Source organism: Malus sylvestris, chromosome 10 (assembly GCF_916048215.2).
Source record: "Malus sylvestris chromosome 10, drMalSylv7.2, whole genome shotgun sequence".
In the NCBI taxonomy this organism is placed as follows: Eukaryota; Viridiplantae; Streptophyta; class Magnoliopsida; order Rosales; family Rosaceae; genus Malus; species Malus sylvestris.
This window is the reverse complement of record NC_062269.1, coordinates 377846-393094: the sequence shown is the minus strand read 5'-3', so window position 1 is coordinate 393094 and position 15249 is coordinate 377846. Positions and strand designations below refer to the sequence as shown.

General features: G+C 36.3%; 1 pseudogene; it reads right to left on the bottom strand.

Annotated features, from left to right (window-relative positions):
* Positions 1–10567: 10567 nt before the first annotated feature.
* On the bottom strand, positions 10568–12153 carry LOC126584880 (DNA repair RAD52-like protein 1, mitochondrial; annotated as a pseudogene).
* Positions 12154–15249: the final 3096 nt, after the last annotated feature.

Below are 15249 nucleotides of genomic sequence, written 5' to 3'. Positions count from 1 at the left end.
TTATTTAATAGTCCATTGGTGAACGAGCCTTCAATCAAAATTTGAAATGCTACAAAGTGGGTTTACAGGTGCACAAAAACCCAACATGATCATCTTCAAATTCTTTTGGTGAGGATCCTAGGGATCTGTGAATCGTGTCCGTTCATCATATATAATGCGGTCAGTTTTTGTCAAGTACTGTTTGTGTTTAATTTTAAATAAAAATATTTAAAATGATTTCGGATTGCACGATGTACGATGAACGGACACGATTCACGGATCCCCGGGATCTTCACAAAAAGGATCCAGATTCCACAAAAATGACTTGCTATTTTCTTGCTTTCAATTTTTATTTTATTTTTAATTAACATTATCCACTAGGGCTAGTTCGGTATGGGATACTGAATTGAAACTAGTATCTCGAATCCCAAACCAAAATTTTTCGGGACGAAAATTTGAAGACCAATCCCAAACCAAATTTTCGGGAATCCTGAAATATTTTCAGGATTTCGGGACAAATCAGGAATCCCAAAATGAAATATGAAATTATGAATTGTTTTCAAATATATTCTACTATCAAACTATTTAAATTCAACATTCCACATGCATGCAACAAAAATAAATTAAGTAACAAACCCAAAAGCAAAAAAATTAGTTACAAGCCAAAGTTTCAAAATAAATTAACTTACAAACCAAAAGCAAAAAGAAAAGCTTAAAGTTTATGATGATTGTTGGCCTCTTCGGCCCATTCGGCCCCTTGATCTTGTTAATGGTTGTGGTTGCTCCCTTACCATGCTTATTGTTGTTGATTGTTGACCCTTCCCCCTTAAAATGGGCGCTTGTGGAGGTAGTGATTGATTTTGATGCTGTTGAACTTCAATTTGAGGTGTTGAGGAGGTGGAGGTGGCATTTCATTTCCTTGTGTTGTATTCTCCTCACCTTCCAAATTAGCCGTGCCTAAAACAATAAACCACAAATCATTTAGATTGAATTATAGAAATAGATAATAAATACTAAGAAAATAAAAGAGGAAATTAAATTATTTACTTACTTTTTCTAAGCGTTCAAGTTCCTTGTAGAAATTGAATTCGTCAAGTGTAGGCTCCTTGTAGAAACAAAATTCATTTCCTCTACGCCAATCACTAGTATACACTAAAGCCTCAACCATTTTAGGTGTTAAGGAAGCTCTAAAAGGATCAACAACTCTCCCACCAAGATTAAAGGCATTCTCACTAGCAACGATGTTACTAGGAAGAGCAAATACATCCTTAGCAACTTTACTAAGAGTTGGATATGTACCACTATTTCCTTTCCACTAATCCAAAAGAAGTATCTCATATCATCTCTTCTCTTTTTTCTTCTCTTTATCCTTCTTGCTGCTTGCAAGATAGGGAGAATGAGAACAATCAGTTGGAACTCGAAATCAAACTTCTGATCTGGGACTGATTGCTTGGAACTCTGATTGCTTACCTTGTCTGTCACCTCTTTCGGCAGATCTCCTAGCTCGGTGACTTGGGGGACTCCTACTACATGGGTTGTATCGCGCTTGACCAATCCTAAAACTACAAGTAAGCTTCAAGTGAAATTGATACATTACCTTGTGCATCTCCACCGGTTAAAGATACCACCCATGGATGGAGGAAAAGTACTTCCAGAGAAGATACCACATCTACCTATGAGATAGATAAGGCAAGTGAAAACAAGACCACACTTCGGTACTTAGAAGTTTCATGATTACTCAGCGGCTTGAATTTTGCAAGTCCCCAACCGAGGAGCTTCCCTCACTCGGGAACTTAAGGGAGCATTGTTTGTACCATACTTGACCAATCCTGAAACTATCGAGCATCGGTCAACGTTATACCGTCAAGGACCCAGAGGAGTTTCCCTCAAACCAAGAGGCCAATCACAGCACGACACGTGTCGACATCAGAAGCCAATCATAGCACGACACGTGTCAACATCAGAAGCCAATCATAACACGACACGTGTCAATGTTAGAACAAAGCTAGAAACTCTCTTCTATAAAAGGAGATCATTCTCCCACAATATTTCCTAATGTCATTTGTACTAAATCATTCACTAGTATTCGCTAAAGGAGAGCTTGAACCTATGTACTTGTGCAAACCCTTCACAATTAATGAGAACTCTTCTACTTCGTGGACGTAGCCAATCTGGGTGAACCACGTACATCTTGTGTTTGCTTCCCTGTCTCTATCTATTTACATACTTATCCACACTAGTGACCGGAGCAATCTAGCGAAGGTCACAAACTTGACACCTTCTGTTGTACCAAAGTCCTTACTGATTTTGTGCATCAACACAGTGTTCACTTCTTTTCACAACAATCTTGCAAAGTTCACTTCTATTTAGTTTTGGGATCGTTTGTGGAAGCCATACTAACTTAAGGTGAGACATCAACATATCTCTGTCTTGCCCTTCTTCAATTTTTTATTTGTTGGTATTGATCTGTTTTTGCTAAACTTGATTTTTAGGTCTGAATTGGAAGATGGTACAAAGTGCAAACCCATTTGATATTCCAAACTGAATCCAAGTTTTTTGAGTGTTAGGGTTTATGAATTTGAAATTTATGGGTGTATCCGAGTATTTCTGGAACTGTATGTATTAATGGATTACTATTAGTGTGCAATTGCACTTGTTTGCTGGTTAAGGAATGATATGAAATGAAGAAGTTGTATGTTTTTTTGTTTTGTTTACTAAGGAGGGAGGGGGAGAGAGAGAGAGAGAGAGAGAGAGAGCCATATGCACAGCACACATACCACTCCAAATTATCTTTTTTCTCAGAAGAAAAGAAAGACATATGTAAAGCCGAAGATAGAGAGAAGTGGAGTAAGTTGTTGGGGAAGGGAAAGTAGAAGTAGAGTGGCCCATATTTGCTTGCATTGCATTTGGTTTGATTAAATTGAGGGCAAAACAAAAGAAAGTAACTTGTCCATTTGTCCAATCACTTATTATTTCCTCCATAATCCGTGACTGTCGGTGCTTAGAAGAGATCAGTGACCCACCCCCACTCACTCACTCACTCTCGCCTTTTTCTTTTCATTTTTCTAAATAATGTCAACTTAAGGCTTGTTTTTTTCCTGCTGTCGGTGCTTAGAAGAGAAACTTGCACTTGTTTGCTCGGTTATACATTTTGTTCATAAATTCATTTATGTTTTGGTTTGATGCTAGTATCTAATCAATTGTTTTTTTTTTTTGGTCAACCTTGATTGCACTGTGGTTTACCGGGTTGTTGATTTGAGAATTGAGGTAATTGTTGCTTTCTTTTGGTTGTTCTGCTTATGTGTTTGAATTGTTTAATTTTTTATTGCAAGTTTTCCAAATATCTGTTTCACTGTTTGGTAGTGATGCTGGGCTGATGTTTATGTTGATTCTATGTTGAATTTCTTTGATCTAGTTGAAATTGATCTCTGTTTATGGATCGATTACAATTCTAAATTTATCGCGTGTTGAAGTATCACATTTTAATATTTTATGTCGTAGGGTTAGGGAGACCATGCTATAAATTAGGACTAGACATCATTTGGAAATAGAAGGGAGCAACCACAAGGGGAAGAGTACAAGTACCAACAAGAAGGGAGCAACAACAAGCATCAACAAGATCAAGGGGCTGAAGGGGCCGAAGAGGCCAACAATCTTCATAAACTTTAAGCTTTGCTTTTTTGCTTTTGGTTTGTAACTTAATTATTGAAACTTTGGCTTGTAACTAATTTTTTTGCTTTTGGGTTTGTTACTTTATTTATTTTAAAACCTTGGCTTGTAACTAATATTTTTGCTTTTGGATTTGGTACTTAATTTATTTTTATTGCATGCATGTGTAGTAGAAATTGAATAGGCAGATGCTATGAAAGTATGAAACTATGTCAAATTTGTGCACAAATTAGTAGAAACAAATAGGCAGATTGGGCCTTGCCATTTGATTGGCAGATTTGTGCACTGATTAGAAACAAATTGGCAGATTGGGCCTGCCTATATGTCAATTTTCAATATAAAAGGTTGAATTTTAGCCCAAAAGTATAATATGTCAAATTTTAGTCCAAAAGCCCAAAACCATTTTGGGATTCCCGATTTGTGCTGAAATCCCGAAACTATTTCGGGATTCCTGAAAATTTGGTTTGGGATCGGTATTGAAATTGGGATTCCCAAAAATTTCGGTTTGGAAATCGGGACAAGAGTTTCGGTATGGATCCCATATCGAACCACCCCTACCTATACGATTTAGGTTGCTACAAATGTCTTCGTATGGAACATGGTGACTGTGAAAGTAAGGAAGGGCGGAGGAGACGGACACAAGTAATTTTATGTTCCTAGGTTTTAGAGTTGTTCATTTTGGGTTTTTTTTAATTTTTTTACATAATAAAAATTTAAATTATTTTAAAAGATGTGGTTGTCCACTTAAGATGCTATGTAAGATGGTATTAAATTGTGAGACAAATAGATAGTTAGAATTTTGTTCACAAAAAAAAAAAAAAAGATAGTTAGAATAGCATTATTTATTTGTTTAAGAAAAATGATAAACACACCACGGTCTTTTTCTTCTCTTATACATTCATGTTTAACTATGTATGTTGTTCCGTTTGATTTATTCAATCCAATAATAAAAAATAAAGAAATATGTGAAAAGCTAAAAAATATGTGTGAAAGTTAGCTCCCTTTATTTAAGAATAGTGTTATTCACACACCAATTTTTAGGAGTGCGCATAAAAATCGTGGAACCGCGAAACCGAATCGAACCGCGACAAAATAAACCGTAAAAAACTGTGTTGACAAAAAAAAGTCAACATAGGTTCAAGAATCAGACCGAACCGTTCATACAAGTTCCGATTCCGATTTTCATGTCGGTAGAATCGCTTAGAACCGAACCGAACTGAACCGTGAATATAAATAATTAATTAAATTTAATAGTTGTATACATGTGTCACTAAATGAATGGTAAAAATCAAACTGGTTTCACCTAGTGTGATTGCATAAGATCATTTCTCAATTAAGTCTTCAGTTGCATGGTTCGTCCATTGAGATAAGGCACATATTTGAAAAAAATGAGGTCATTTTCTCTCCTAGATCTCCAAATTTGAAATTCAAGTTTCAATTTTTTTTTTATAGAGTGATCTTCAAGTGTTCAATTACATTCCGTTTTTTCTTTCCCTTTTCCTGGGCCTGTTTTTAATCTCTTGATAAGTCCTTTTGGGCTTTAAATATTGTATTCATACTAACATTTTTACAGCATAGTGGATGTATTTGTATGTGTGGATGTATATTTGTATTATGAATGTCATATGTACATTTGAATTGTGTTTCTTTTTTTGTTTGCTTGGTGTCAACAATATTTGCATTTTGATTTAGTACTTGCAAATGATGTGTTTTGTTTGTAACTTTGTATAACCATTTTAGAAGTCGTTTTTGAATGCAATGCAAGCATGCAAAAAACAAGAGCCAAAGAAAAGTAAACTTTGAATACCATTTTGATGTGGCATCAAATGACTTAGTATTCAGAATCGTGAACCGGCATGAACCGAACCGAAATCGGTGTGGGCCGAACCGTATGGTTTTAGTAATAAATTTAAGCGGAATGCACCAAACTGAACCGTTGATATTTCCTAGTTCCGGTTTCGTTTTGAGGGTGGAACCACAGCGAACCGCATCGTGCTCACCCATTTTTACCTTTCACACACCCTTGTTAATGTTTCGACATTAATCTTATCAAATTCATTCGATCCACGGCTAAAAATTAAGATGGGTGTGTAAGAAGTAAAAATGGGGGCGTGTGAATAACACTATCCTTATTAATAACAGAACATGATTACAACTTAATTTTATTTTTATAGTAATGTTTCCTATATATATCCTCCTGTTCCTAATCAAATAAGAGTTTCGACAAAAGACAAAAAAAAAATCAAATAAGAGCTTAGGGTTGTTTTCACAACCGACACTACTACTGCTTTTTTAAGATTAGGGCCAGTAAGGAAGTAGCAATAGTAGCCTTCATAAGCATTCGATCTATTGCTTTCAATAAAAAAAAATAAAAAAAAAGGGGCTTAAAATGGTGGTTGTGTTTTAGTTATTAGGTTAATTTAGTTCCTGTGCTTTTAATTTTGCCAATTTGGTCTTTGTGTTTATCTTCTTTAACCAATTAAGGACATTTTCATCTAATATCTGTAAAATATTTAAAATTAAAATAAAATTAAAAAATAAAAGAAAGATTATTCTACTTCCAACTCACCGACCTCCTCCCTAACGTTACCCCCTCTCTTTTCTATGTCACAACCTTATCAGTTTTTAAATTAGAAGTTTTATCTCTAACATGTATTATTTCTTATTGATTGACATTTTTTTGTAAAGAGAAAACGGAATTATACTTCTTATAATTTTTCTAAAGTTGAAAAATGAAGTCAAAAGGTCCAAAACATTTAAGTTAGACCACAACTGCTTTGGGTTTGGGGTTGGTTGAGCTTACTGTAAGGAAGGGATGCTCGATAAACAACATGGGCAGCCCATACTAAAATTAAAATTCATATTTGCAGGCCCACCAACAATACTGCTTACTCAAGCCTCTCATGGTAACATATACATTTCCAGTTATGTAAAAGGAGATTAATTTTGTTTACTACTTTTAAGCAGTAGCACCATAGGCAGCAAAGCGTCATCATTCATCAGTCCTCTACACATATATTATTTTTCTTTATATAAGCAAAATCTATACTAGGCAGGGGGAATCGAAAACAGGACTATGGGTACAGTGCAGTGCAGGGGCAAACAATCTTGGGAGGCGGGCATGCATTCGCACCCAAGAACCAAGGTTCCTGCAAGCTTCCATGGCAAGGCAATCACCATCATTGTGTAGCAAATTAATAAATGATTCTCAAATTAATTAAAGCGCCCCTTTGAAATCAGTCTCCACTATTCGACAAGAAAAACCAATTGCTAACATAAGCCAGGAATCCAGTTGCCTTTGCAGAAATCACCCAGGCTACCCTACTGGATGAGCCTGCCGCATGAGTTAACTCCTCTAGCATTTTAAAGTATTTCCCCCACCACGCGCTTTCCTTGAGCAACAGACAGCTCCAACTTCTTTTAGTTGCAGTACGGAGCATGCGGTGGTTGCCAAGCCGTCCCTTCCAGGTTGCATTGGCAGTTTGGCACCTTAGGCCATCTCTAAGGCCATCTCCAACCGAAGGGTCCAGAGGGCCAGAGGGCCGAAAATAACCCTAAAACCGTCTCCAACCGAGGGTTAGGCCAGAGGGCTCTGGAATCTGGGAGGGCCCCACGGGATCGGAGAGGGCTGGAGGGCTGGAGGGCTGGCTGCTTTCGGCCGGCCAGCCAGCCCCGGGGCTGGCTATTTTTTTTTTTAATGTTTCCTATTGCTGTCGGTTAAAACCGACAGCATTAAAGAGCTTTTTTTTTAAATAGTTCTACTATTAGTGTCGGTTATAACCGACACTAATAGTTTGAAATGTTTTTTAATGTAACGGCCAGTAGCCGTTGGATTATTAGGCCTCTCTTTTTTTTTTTTTTTTTTAATGAATTTAAACTTCTTTTTTTTTTTTTTAATGAATTTAAACTTCTTTTTTTCCCTTTTTTTTTCCTTTTCATATGAATCAAATTTTTTTTCATATTTTTTTTCCTATAACTTCTATTTCACAAAATTTGTTTCATATTTTTTTTCAATTCTATTTTTTTCGTATAACTTCCTAGGCCATTTATACAACATTAAATTGTAGTTTTTAAATAATAAATTATGTTTGGCCCTATGGCCCTTTGGCCCTCGGTTGGAGACGGTTTTTTGTGACAGGGCTAAAACGAGCCCTTTGGCCCTCTGGCCCTCGGTTGGAGACGGAGGCAAATATGGCCCTGTATTGTTCATTAAAATATTAATATCTTGGGGAATCTTGGAGGGTCAGAGGGCTCAAACGAGCCCTCTGGCCAGCCCTCGGTTGGAGATGGCCTAACCGAAGGGTCCAGAGGGCCAGAGGGCCGAAAATAGCCCTAAAACCGTCTCCAACCGAGGGCTAGGCTAGAAGGCTCTGGAATCTGGGAGGGCCCCACGGGATCAGAGAGGGCTGGAGGGCTGGTTATTTTTTTTTTTATAGTTTTGTTATTCCTGTCGGTTATAACTGACAGGAATACATACTATTATTTAATATACTAAATAATGGTGTATTCCTGTCGGTTATAACCGACATGATTGTTTTAAAAAAAATTCAAATGAAACGGCTACTAGCCGTTGCATTTGATTTATTTTTTTTTTTTACATTATTATTATTATTTTTTATTTACAAAATTTTTCATATAACTTCTATTTTTTCCTATAACTTCTATTTCACAAAATTTGGTTTTTTTTTAAATTCCATTTTTTTTCCTATAACTTCTATTTCACAAAATTTGTTTCATATTTTTTTTAAATTCCATTTTTTTCCTATAACTTCTATTTCACAAAATTTGTTTCATATTTTTTTTTTCCTATAACTTCTATTTCACAAAATTTATTTCATATATTTTTTTTAAATTCCATTTTTTTCCTATAACTTCTATTTCACAAAATTTACTTCATATTGTTTTTTAAATTCCATTTTTTTTCCTATAACTTCTATTTTACAAAATTTGTTTCATATTTTTTTTAAATTCTATTTTTTTCCTATAACTTCCTAAGCCATTATACAACATTAAATTAAATTAAGTAACATGAAACAACATTAAACAATATGAAACAACATTAAATAAAATTAACCAACATAAAAATTATACAACATGAAACTTAAACAACATTTTAATTGTAGTTTTTAAATAATAAATTATGTTTGGCCCTATGGCCCTTTGGCCCTCGGTTGGAAACGGTTTTTTGTGATAGGGCTAAAACGAGCCCTCTGGCCCTCTGGCCATCGGTTGGAGATGGAGGCAAATATGGTCCTGTACTGTTCATTAAAATATTAATATCTTGGAGAATCTTGGAGAGCCAGAGGGCTAAAACGAGCCCTCTGGCCAGCCCTCGGTTAGAGATGGCCTTAGACCATGGTCTTTGCTATGAGCCTACGAGAGTATGCATTCCCATCAAGATTCAGAATTTCATTTCATTCCCGAAAGACAATGCACCACTAGCAAGGACATACTAAAACAAGTCCAGGAATCATTCTTTTCATTACATCCTCCATCATTAGCTCAGTTCAATTCGGTTTTTTGTTGGTTTTTTTCAGTTCGATTTTTATTCAGTTCATTTTTTTTCGATTCGGTTCGATTTTTTTTTTTAAATAACACAAATAATGACGAATACAATGAAAGTTGAAGAAACTGGAAGAAAAACAAATCTTTAGCTAAAAATATAACACTTCAAATCCATTCAAATCTAACAGAATTTTTTAAAATCAAAACGACCAAATTCCAGATCAACAAAATTGCAGACCCAAGTCAGTCATATCTATCAAAATTAAACCATATCAAAGAATAAAATCGAGAAGAATTATATACAATTTGCACCACACTTAGTCAAATTTTCGAGATCAAAGCTCAGTGACGAGGAGAACAAGTCCATCAGAACAATTGCGGTGAAAGGTGGCTAGATCTGGTACATGTCAACAATGGCGAGCGAGAACCACTTTGTTGTCGACGATGGTAGAAGCCATGGCTGACTTTGGCGGAGGTATGAGTTGGACAGTGGGATAAAGAGAGATGTAGCAGGGGAGAAAAAAAGAAAAGGAAAGAAATGGGTGAGAGGGAGATGAGAGAACAAAAGAAGAAAAAAGCAAGAGAGAAATGGGAGAGAGGAAGCTGACGGCATGAGAGGAAAAAAAAGAAGAAAAAAATGGAGAGAAGGAACACGGCTAGGGAGAAGAAAAGAAGGAATAATTAGTATACTAGGGTTTCTAACTTTCTAATAGGAGGCCTAACATTCTATTTGGGTTTGAAGGGTTTGAAGTTTGGGGCTTGGAATTAGCTTGGAAATAAATATCCATTATATATAATAATTAAAAACTTATATAAAATTAATATATTTATTCGGTTTGGTTTTTTAACCCAAAAACCGAAACCGAACCAAATCATTTCGGTTCGGTTTGGTTTTGTACTTTCGGCTCGGTTAAAAACCAAAATACAACATTGTCACCACACTACTTGACCTGCGCTTACTTACAATTACTAATATGCTTGAATCGAAATTACATATAACACAAAATATCCGCTCCAAAATCAGTCACAACTCCAAACACATACCTAAGAAGGCGTGACTAGATTTATCTCAATCGAACTCATCCTGATTACCTGTTCTCTGGACAATCACACATCATAGTTGAAGAAAACCCTTGAACCTTTAGCTTTTCATGTTCTCTATATGTCTCTAACAAAAATTTTGCTCAAGGCGAGTTGATCATACAGGTTTTGGCGGTTCCACTTAGTTCTCTTTAAGGTCTTGATCTTTTTAATTAGGGAACTTTAACGAAAAGCTCCCGGTACTGTTCACTTTAACGAAAAACCACATTTTTACACTAAAAAGTCAATCCTGGTACTATTCAGTTTACCCTTTATTTTGTCCTTATCATTAAAACTCAAAGTTTTCAAGCCCTTTTCATTAGTTTTCCTTTTTAATTATCCTAACCATACGAGAACTAAGACCGAAGGTAATTAAGAAACTAAGACCTCTAAGAGAACCAAGTGGAACCATCTGAACAGGTACGATCAGCTCACCTTAAGCGGAATTTTAGTTAGAGACATGAGAAGGTTGAATAGTTGCTAAGAACGGAAAGAAGTAACTGACCTGAGTTCAAGTAAGATAAGTTTTAAGTCCTGCCATTTTAATTACGTGCTTGTACAAGGTCGCGTCTTTTCAAAATCTACCAACCCAAAAACAAAAGTAACAAGCCAAATCAAGCATCACCCATCGACCACAAAGTGCAAACAAGCCTATACTTCACAGAACCAAGCACTATGTGCCACTACGACAAGTCCTCGTGATAAAGATCAAGTCCTTTTTCTCTGTTCTTATCTTTTCAGAAATGTCTGAAGCCCTGGTAAAGGAGCATCAACTAAATCGTTTACAAATTTCATCAGAACCTGAGGAAGCCTCCGGAGTTCTGACTTCAACGGAAATATTAGTTCATGGCTACCTATGAGTAGGTTTATATTTATGCAAAATATAACTGATCTGCATCTCATTCATCCAATTGTAGATCGAGATGCATATACTTATAATACAAGTTTATTTCTAAATATACTACAATACATGCATTGAATTTCACCCCTAGAATGTTTATATAAATAATTGTGAATAACAATAAGTTCCAACAACACTATCCAAATTAAAAGGTTAGAAAAGAAATGAAATGGAAATATGAAAACTGTACCTCAGCATCAGTTCCATAGAGCATGACGCGATAAACAACCGAATACAGACTTGGCATCAGCAGAGTAGGTGACGCTTCGAGCCTCACCAGACCATTCTACGGATATCATATTTCAGAAAACAAAACAAAATTGGAAGACATTTTGGTATGTGAAAGAAAACTACCAACTGGTGTGGTGGCTACCTGGAGCATGCAACTTCATAATCCGATTCACAATGTGCCTGTAGTGAAAATGCCATGCCAGATTCAGAAACATAATCCGAGAGAGACACCTTTTGAATTTGATTTGAAATTAAACAAGAAATTAATTGAATACCAGGGGATGTATTTGGAGGTGAAGCCATTTTCAGAGCGGGTTCTGACGAGGGAATCGGGGACTTTCTTGTTGAGTTGCTTGAGGATTTCAGAGGGGTCTGCTGATCCCAGAGCTCACTGCGAACCCACCGACGTCGACATCTTCTTCTCCCTCTACTTCTACTTTTTGTTTCTCCCTCCGCCCTTCCGCCGCATAAGAAGAAGAAGATGCCACCTAGGCGTACGAACGCCGCCAACCCAAAGCTGCACACAGCGATCTCAGCGCACATGATTTGCTAGAGACTGAAAGCGCCATTCCTTTCCTTTCGTTTCCTTTCCTTTCCGTCCAGTGTTTTTTTAGGGAAGCGCAAAACCGCAAAACCAAAACATAGTAAAACGGAAGAGAATTCTCTCCCCATCTGTCCTGTCCTACACTTTTTGCCACAGTGCTTCACTTCCAACAAATACTTTTCCCCAAAAAATTGCATATTTTGCTATGCCTTATCTAACTAATTCAAAACCTCGCTTTACCTCCTATTTTGGGAACTTTAACGAAAAACTCTTGATACTGTTCACTTTGACGAAAAATTACATTTTTACACTAAAAAGTTAATCCTGATACTATTCACTTTACCCTTTATTTTGTCCTTATCATTAAAACTCAAAGTTTTCAAGCCCTTTTCATTAGTTTTCATTTTTATTTTTGGATAAATGACATTTTATTCCTTTAAATTTCGGTGCAATTGCAACCTCATACAATATTTTTAAAACATTTTAATTTCATACATTTACTATTATTTTATTTCACTTTCATACAACCGTTACAAAGTCTATTAAATTAATCGTTAAGTGATGGCATGACAAATATGGGGTCCTCATTTGTATTAATGTGGCTGCCACATTTGTGTCACGTGGCTAAACACTTAATAAAAAAATTTAGAATATTAAAATGATTAATTAAAGAAAAGTAAAATAATAAAAAAAACCCAAAAATCCCCTTCGTCTTCCCCACCCGAGCCCACCCCTTTCTCTCATCTCCCGTCACCCACCCCTTCCCCCATTAATTCTAAACTCCTTCTCAAACCGAAAATTTGCAAAAAAAAAAAAAAAAAAAAAAAATACTCACACAATGAAGACTTTCTTCAATTCGCGCAACAAGCAGGTCTCTGACATATGGGTGCAGCGGGTTCAGATCTAGGTGGCATTGGGTTCAGATTTGAGTTCTTCGAGTTGAGGGTCGGGCTGACGGGTCCAAATTAGGCAACGGCGACATCGAGGTTCTATCGTGATGCCGATGCGAGACTTCTGCGCTTCACCTCCATCAAATTCTTGAAGGCAGCCAAGAGTTTTATGCACGGTGGCCTCGATTCGTTCGACTGGTGCACATTCGTTTGTCGGGGTCCTGGTTCTTGTCGACAAGGGCATCCATGAGAACCCTAGAATTTGGAATTTTGGGTTAGATGGAGGTGTAGAATTAATGGGGAAAGGGTGGGTGATGGGAGATGGAAGAAGGGGGTGGGCTTGGGTGGGGAAGACGAAGGGGATTTTTGGTTTATTTTTTTTTTTAATATATGTTTTTATTTTCTTTAATTATTATTTTAATATTCTAAATTTTTTATTGTGTTTAGCCATGTGGCACAAATGTGACAACCACGTTAGCACAAATGAGGACCCCATATTTGCCATGTCATCACTTAACGGTTAATTTAATAGACTTCGTAACGGTTGTATGAAATTGAAATACAATAATAGTAAATGTATGAAATTGAAATATTTTAAAGATGTTGTATGAGATTGCAATTGCACCGAAACCTGAGGGGGTAAAATGTAATTTACCCTTTTTTTTTATTTCATATATTATAGGATAAATTACACAAAACTACCTTAACTATTAGTCGAACCACAATGTCATACTTCATTCTTAAAACATTGCAATTTCATACTTTACTTATGAATTTATTGCAATGTCAAACTGTCGTCACTTTGTCTGTTAAATGCTGACGTGGCTTATACTGGGTCTCACCAATGTTCTAAAAAAGGGCCTAGGCGGCCGCCTAGGCGCTGGGCGGTGGAACTCCGACCCGATTTAGACCAAAACGTTCAGTTAGGCGAGGAGGACTTAGGCGGTTGCCTAGGCGCCTGAGGCAGGCTAGGCGGCAGTCTAGGCGGTTTGAATCTCACTGCAAATCCTAAACTTTGCTGCAATTTTAGCAATGGATCTACAACTTCCGATCTCGTACGTAGTAGCAGAGCCCTTGCGAATTTCTGCAGCTCGTCTCTGTGAAGATGAGGGAAGAGCGAGTTAAGCTCAGATTGGGCACGATCATGAATATTTCTCATAGAAGCTACCTGCAAAGGAGATGCATGCACCAAGAAACTTGTATCCAAAAGATCTAGCCAAATCAAATATCAGTGCTTACCTTTGCTCTTTGTTCTTCGACTTCTGAAGTTAGATTGTCAATTTGTGTTCTCAAAGAAGCTAATTGAGTCTCTGAAGATACAAGTTCCTTTATAGCAGCTTCTTTTTCTATAATAAGCTTCTCTTTTTCATTCTCATGCCCCTAGTAGTGAATAAAATCATGTCACAAAATGAGGGAAAAGAGTCTGAGAGAAAAGTCTGAGAGAGTGCGAAGAGAGAGAGAGAGAGAGAGAGAGAGAGACTTAGAACATTTCTATGTGGTACTGGTAGCAAACTGGGATCTCAAATCCAAGATGGTTTTAACTTTTAATTATGAAATTGAAAACATGGGATGGTTTTAATGATGAAAACCACCTTGGGTGGACGACTGATGGTTTTAATGGTGAGGGGATGGCTGATGGTTTTAAGTTTTAATAATTAAAACCACCCATTATGTGAGGTTTTTATATTTTTAAAAGTTTGGGATATATATTATATATAAATGTTATATAAATTATAAATTATTTAGATAATATTTAGTTTTTTTTTTCATAGGCAAGTATATTATATATGTACATAAAACATTCACATATATATGTTCTTCTATAAGAAATAACATATTAGTCAAGAATTATTTACATTTGATATAATAAATTTAATTAATTCATAAAATATAATTTACCTAAATCTGCCTAGGCCGCCTAGGCGCCCACCTAGACTCCGTCTAGTCGCCTAGGCGCTAGGCGCTGGTCCGCCGCCCGACTAGTGCCTAGCGTTTTTTAGAACATTGGGTCTCACTCCCTCTAAAAGTAGAGTTCCACTCCCTTTGCAGCTAGAATTCCACGTTACACTAGGTCCCACTCATACCTTTGTTGAGCCATATATTTTCACAGAAAATATATATTAGGAAGTTTTATAAAAAATGGGGAGACTTTAAAAAATAGCAGTCCAAAACGTGGACCGACTAGAAATATGACTCACATTATATATCTTACATATATATATATATTATATATAAAATAAATAAGACCATCTCCAACCCTGGGCTAAAAGCCAAATTACCCCCCAAATTACCCCCCCAAACACTCTCCAACCCATGCTAAAATTTTAGGCTAAATGCTAAATGCTATTTCTGGGCCAAATACCCCCCAGCTTTCCCCCTGGGCTAAATGCGAAATGTTTATCGGAATTTAAATTTTTTTAGATTAAAATGTTCATAAAATTAATTTACAA